General features: G+C 37.0%; 1 long non-coding RNA gene across 1 annotated transcript; it reads right to left on the bottom strand.

The window, feature by feature from the left end:
- Window positions 1-2,108: 2,108 nt before the first annotated feature.
- LOC116272629 lies at window positions 2,109-5,613 on the bottom strand. Its single transcript, XR_004181264.1, has 2 exons — window positions 4,976-5,613; window positions 2,109-2,215 (listed from the first exon to the last, which is right to left on the bottom strand). It is a non-coding gene; the product is annotated as an uncharacterized LOC116272629 (long non-coding RNA).
- Window positions 5,614-6,942: the final 1,329 nt, after the last annotated feature.

Here is a 6,942-nt window from a genome sequence, read left to right as displayed (position 1 = left end):
ATTACACCAGGCATGGTGGCATGTGCTATAGTCTCAGCTACTTGAGGCCGAAGAATCACCTGAACCTGGGAGGCAGAGATTGCAGTGAGCCGAGATTGTGCCACTGCACTCCAATCTAGGCGACACGGCAGGTTTTTTTAAGACTCTGTCTTAAAAAAAAATACTATTTTGAATATACTGAGTTAAATATGTTATTTGAGTGAATATCACCTTTCATCTTTAAAAAAAAACTTTTAGTATGGCTACTAGAAAATATTGTGTTACTATAAATCCTGCATTATATTTCTGTTGGACAGGGTTGTTCTAGAAGGATGTATTGTGACTGGAAGAGAAGTCTGGAGGAGCAGTGCATGGTTCTTAAAAGGCTAATCATGGTGTATGCTGTCTTTGAGGACCATGGATTGATTATACAACAGACAATAAGCCAACTGTTACTAAACTCATCAACTACCAATATTCTGATGACTCATGATGAATTCAAATATAGTCAAGAGGAACCTGGAAGATATTGTTGGTGAATACAAAGAAATGGGTTGAAAACAAAAAGGAATATAGGGCAGGGGAAATAATTTTGTTTCTTCTACCTAAAGCACAGTCTTTGAAGGAGAAATAGGTCTGTGAAATGCTTCTTAAAACTAAAGTCTAATCTACCTCCATTACGCTTTACCCTCCACAGGTGAGTCACTATTTCACACAAATACTCTATTTGCTATAATGTATAATTTAGCCAACAGAGTTGCTCAGTAAGTGCAACAAAACTATTTAAATATTGATAATCCATCGATGTTACCTATGTCCAGTAAATGTTTGGAAAAAAAATTTATAATCTCTGGCCTCCCCCACCCCATACCCCAAATTATAAACCAGAATATTAAAAGGATCTGTAGGAATTCAACTGCAAGTACCCCAAGGGCAGCCCTATGTCTGACTGAATTATCAGCATTACCAGTACCATCCCAGTGCTAGTAACGCAGCAAATGCCCAGTAAATTTTCACTAAATACACACAGAAAATGGTAGTTCATTGGAATTTTAAAGTCCACACCTAAACAATATGGAAAACGCAAAGAACGGATATTCTAGACTGGTGAGCTTACTGTTGTAGATGGCTAATCACACAGATGGGGGCAAGTACTTAGAATGAAGACCCAGGAGTCAGCAAAGGTTTTCTAAAATCCAACTTCACATTCTTTTCCTGACTCTGCCTCTATCTGTGCAGGGAGTGACTCAACAGAGTAAATCCTGAATTCCTTAAGACCTTTGACAAAACTCTTTTATATACCTTAACCAAGGTGGGGAAATAGCAGGCATGACAATCTAACAGTTAGAAGGCTTAGTAATGAGTAGAAAAATCATACAGGAAGACTGGTGTTTGGGGAACTGAGGTCAATCTAAAGAAATTCTTCAGGGGTGGACAAGGAATCCCTCTTGGTCAACATTTTTCTTCAGTAAGTTGGAAGACACATGAAAGGCATATTTGCCAAGTAACACAAAGCTGGAAGAGACTTTGGATAGAATTCAAAGACTATTTGGTTAGAATGGGATATAGCTAATGCAAATTCTCTAGGATAGTGGTTTTCAAACTTTAACATGCAGCAGAATCATCAGGAAGGCTTATTAAAACACATTGCCAGGACTCATCTCCAGAGTTGCTCACTCAGTGGGTCTTGGGTGGGGTCAAGGATGTGCACTTCTAACAGGTTCTCAGGTGATGCTGCTGCCACTAATCCAGGGACAACCCTTTGTGAACCCGTGGTACAGGAGATTCCTGTTATATACTTGTTTGCAACACTACAGTTTCTTTCTTAATTCCAACCTTCATGGCTGAGGTTCCTGAGTCATATTCTAGACTAGTGCCTTCTATGACCGATGGCTTTCTGTGACTTCAGAACCCATGCAAGCCACATCCTTTTCCAACTATTCTGTGGAAATCATTAGTAAAGAGTGCCACCCTCTTCTGGAAGAAGAAATCAAGCAGTTTCTTGAGGTATTCCCCTCCCCCAATATATTTACACCTCTAAATACTTATGGCAAAATTCAAAAGGAAAATGGTTCAGAAAGCTTATTTGGAAAGGGTGGCTCTATCAGGAAGAAGACTGGCATACTCACCAGAGAGGAAATATACCCAGTCGTGTGGTGATAAAAACCACGGCAAACATAACAAACAGGAGATCACACATTTTCTGAAACTTGGCATAATTTGCCATTTTGGCAGCCTATGAAAGAAAGGAATGTGACCTATTAATGTAGTTAAACTGATAATAAAGTTTCTTTCAATATGCATGAGTCTGTTATAAGATACACTTTATCAGATGCATAAAATTGCCTGTGACTGAAGTGTCATATATCATGCATCAGTATTTATAAATTACCCACAAGCTGAGTGAGAGGCAGCATTAGCCGTAAGTAGAATTCCTGACTGTTACAGATTTAATAAAATATTCAGCAACCTGAAAAATTCAATTGTACGGTTGACTTCAGAAAAACAGAGAGAAAAATAAGAAATTCTTACATCATAGATGATATTAGCAAGCCAGAGATACCAAAACAGAAATTTGGTATAACAGTTCAAACAGAAGTGCTGGATAATCCTTTAAACCTTTTTATGAATCTCAAATACTGAGGCCACAAACTTTATATAGAATATATGGAGCTTTCTGTGTTTTTCTTCCTTTCTCCTTAAAATTACAGGTTTTCTTTAAACAGGCACAAGGAATACTCTGGGAGATGCTTTTCTGGCTTATTCTCATGAACTTAGAAATGAAGAAAGTGTCAAGATCATGTCATTTCAACTAATCCATTTAGGTAGAATTTTCAAAGTTACATGAATGGGTCATTTTTAGATGAAAGCCACCAATGCTCAAAGGGTCTGTGAAAAGTACTCTCATAATTTATGAGAGCGATTTAAGTGAAGACTTTTTATATTATAAATTAGGGAAGAAATCACATCCCTTTCTCTACCATCTACTTTTTTACAAATGATTCTAAAAACAGGTGAGACTGAAAACATAATTTTGCTTAATCATCTCTTTTTACATTTTTACATAGAATTCACAGCACCTACACACAGGGTTATAAATTGATGATGTCTTCTGAATTTATAACGTTATTTTCTACTTCTTGGAAACTTAAATTAACTGAGTCAGATTTGAAAAGATTGTTGACATTATCCACAGAAGCTATAATTTAAAAGATTTAAATAAAGCACAAAGTTATGAGAGGAATGTATTCCTAAGGGGAAATATCTATTAACTGGGTGGAATTTAGGATTATAAGCTTTTAATTTCATGAACACTTCAGGGGTAACACCATAAATTATGTTAAAAGGTACCTTTTACCTTCTTCTGGCTAGGTAAATCATGACATTTTTCTTTTATATTTTTTCACCAGTATTCAATAAATAAGCTTTAAACACAAACTTTTCAGAAATGTCTAGGCCATAAGATAACATGTTGAGGAGCTGACAGGTAACTTATCTCATTAATTGAATACTCTGAGTGTTATTTATTTTTATAATGTTAAAGAGAATCTAGGTGATGAAGAACATTTGTTTTTAAGCCACATGACTGAGATTTCTGAATTTTTTTTTCTGGATACAAGTGGAACTTGATTAGAAATTTTCTGAATCTACCCCATGGCACTACCAAGCATCATGCCAGCCATTTCCACAGGCAATGCAGTTGGCTAATTGTACAGGATTGATTGTACAGCCTTAGGTTGCAGCATAAATTTCTACATTCAAGCAAACTTAGGATTTAACCAAATGGTAACTCATTTCCAGGGGACTGCAATATAAGCAGTCTATATTATTGATTATACTTATTATATTTCTTTATAGTAATTATATTTCTCCTATTAAAAATATGTTGAATAGAGGTTAGCTTGAATCACTTAAAAATCATAGCAACAAATTATCATTTGACTTATCTAGCCCATTAGGTCTATTTTTCTATTTCATAACATGAAAGGACCAGTTTTTTTTTTTTTAACAAAGTACTGTATACACCTCAAACTTTAATTGCCTTTATAGTAGATTCAAATTTTATAGCAAAGAATTCTGCTTATATTGCAATGACAGGTCATTATTTGAGGGTATGTCTAGTCTACATTCACAGTACAGTAATTGCTTCAAAGGTGGCAAAACAAAGCAGTTAAAGCAAAATGGTTGGCCTAAAGGAAAATAAATCAGAATTCAGATCAGACTGTAAGAACCATTTCTACACAGGCTTTGTACTCTTATAAGGTAATTCTGACCAGTTATATTAATTTCTTAATATAAAATGCAAAGATTTTAATGATTAACATTATTGAGTATGACTCTTCACAGGAGCCACAGTTAAAAGTAAATATCACATCACAATTTTCCTTGGGATTTTACCTTTTGAAATATGCTAGAACATTTTAATTTATTTTACCACTTGAAGAATTCTAAACAATAGTAACCAATTCATATATAACCAATATTTCCACAGATATTCTTTAACTTTCATATATAGAAAACATAGTTTCTACATAAAATTTGCAATTCGTATGCACTTTTCACTGTAAAAACATTAGGAAAATGTGTATTGGCAATAAAAATGATGATCCCTACTTAATTTTACTGGGATGTATAGCTTCCATCATTACCCAAACTGAGTTTTACAAAATTTCCCAATAAATCAGGGTAAAAGTTACAACACACCAAACAAAACCTAATCAAATAATGATTTTCCTTTGTAAAATCATTCATTTCTTAAGTATGGATTAGTAAAGGTTTTCAGCATTTTATTAACAATTTTTTTTGTATAAAAGTTTACATACTAATTTAAAATCTCATTTTCACCAGTTTAACCTACAAAGAAACACTGCAGTTTCAAGGCAGTTATTTACTATTGTACCCAAGCACCATCTAGCATAACATTGAAGAGCTAATGAGATTAGGGACTTCCTAAATTCTGGATTTTGTATTCTTAAAGATGAAAGAAAACTTTTACCTCCAGAAGAGCATCAGCCGAATCATGAAGACAAAGGACCAGCGTTCCTACTCGGGCCATATTGTTGACATATGAAAAGGTAATCAAGAAAATACATACAAGGTGGTGCAGGAACATAATGCCAAAGTCCTTGAGGAGAGAAAAAACAGCCATATTAGAGTCTAGCAACATCACATTTCCATTTCGCCATTCAGCCACTGAACCAGTACTTACTGAGAACCTCCACAAGCCTAGCACTGAGGATGAATAAGGTATGAATAAGGTATAACTCTTATCTTGTGGGAGTCCATCACGTGTTGGGAGAGACACATAGGAGATCGGTGGAAGCCCAAGATCAAGGCTCTGGCAGATTTGGTATCTGGAGAGGGCCCACTTCCTTGTTCATAGATGGTGACTTCTAGCTGTGTCATCATATGGCAAAAGGGGCAAAGCACTTATTTAGGGCCACAGGAGATAGGAGGAAATCAGTGACTACCAAGAATGCGATCAAGCCAGGACAAAGACCATATCATAAAGAATGTTTTGTAGCAAGCCAAATAATTTGAAGCTATGGGAGAAATCACTACAGAATTTCAAGAAAAGAAGGGTACTACTTGCATTTGAACCTTTTTAAAATTTTTTATTTTATTTTATTTTATTTTTGCTCTGTTGCCCAGGCTGGAGTGCAGTGGCGTGATCTCAGCTCACTGCAAGCTCCACCTCCCAGGTTCGCGCCATTTTCCTGCCTCAGCCTCCCGAGCAGCTGGGACTACAGGCGCCTGCCACCACGCCCGGTTAAATTTTTTTTTTTGTATTTTTAGTAGAGACAGGGTTCACTGTGTTAGCCAGGATGGTCTCGATCTCCTAACCTTGTGATCCACCCGCCTCGGCCTCCCAAAGTGCTGGGATAACAGGCGTGAGCCACCGCGCCCAGTGCATTTGAACTTTAGGAAGATCTTTGGGGCAACTGTACAGGTTTAACTGGACCACTTCTCTGACTACTAAATGGTTGGGGCTTCAGAAGGTACTGGTTGTGTCTTTGAACAGAGTGTGGCATCTATGAAGGGACAGCAGGTTAAGGTCAGAGGAAAAGGGCATCGTATAGCTCCCAGCCCAGACGGTCCACTGTCTACAGAAGGGCTGATAAGCCACATAGCAAGGGTAACGGTGGTGCTGTGGTCTAAATATTTGTGTGCCCATCAAATTCATGTTAAAATCGTAATGCCCAAGGTGATAATGTTAGGAGATGGGGCATTTGGGAGGTAATTAGGGCATGAGACCAGAACCCTCATGAATAGGATTAGTGTCCTTATAAAAGGGACCCCAGAGAGCTGCTCTGTCCCTTTCACCATATGAAGACACAGTTAGAAGGCACCATCCATGAAGCAGGAAATGGGCCCTCATCAGATACCAGATCTGCTAGAGCCTTGATCTTGGACTCCCCAGCCTCTGAAAGTATAAGAAATCAATTTCTGTTGTTTACAGGACTCCCAATCTACAGTATTTTGCCACAGCAGCTCAAATGGATTAAGACGGGGGTGATGGTTTTCTGTTATCTCAGATTTGTTGGAATGTGCATCTCAGTGTTAGCATCCTTCTCCCAGAATATGCCTGTTGGGATACTAACGTAAGAATCCTACCATGTTGGCTTTTCTGATAGGACCTACACAAACAAGCCCTGAATTTTTAAAAATTGTTTTATGTTAGATTCAGAGGGGTACCTATGCATGCTTGTTACTTAGGTATACTGCATACTCATGGGGATTGATGCCCTGAATTTTAATCATTATCTGTCCGTAGACATTAGAAAAAAATATATCTTGCAGCAATAATAGTAAATTGACCATCCTTATTTTGGTCAGCTTCAAGGGAACCTCATCTTGGCCTCAGTGAAGATTTTTTTTCTGATATTATCTCTTGACTATCTGGACATGGTTTGTTGTGAAATGGAATTTTTGTTGCTTAGAAATACAGTCTTTTACTCATAC

Source organism: Papio anubis, unplaced genomic scaffold (genome assembly GCF_008728515.1).
Source record: "Papio anubis isolate 15944 unplaced genomic scaffold, Panubis1.0 scaffold1426, whole genome shotgun sequence".
Taxonomy (NCBI): Eukaryota; Metazoa; Chordata; class Mammalia; order Primates; family Cercopithecidae; genus Papio; species Papio anubis.
Note: the sequence above shows the minus strand (reverse complement) of the source record. Positions and strands in the feature narration are given on the sequence as shown.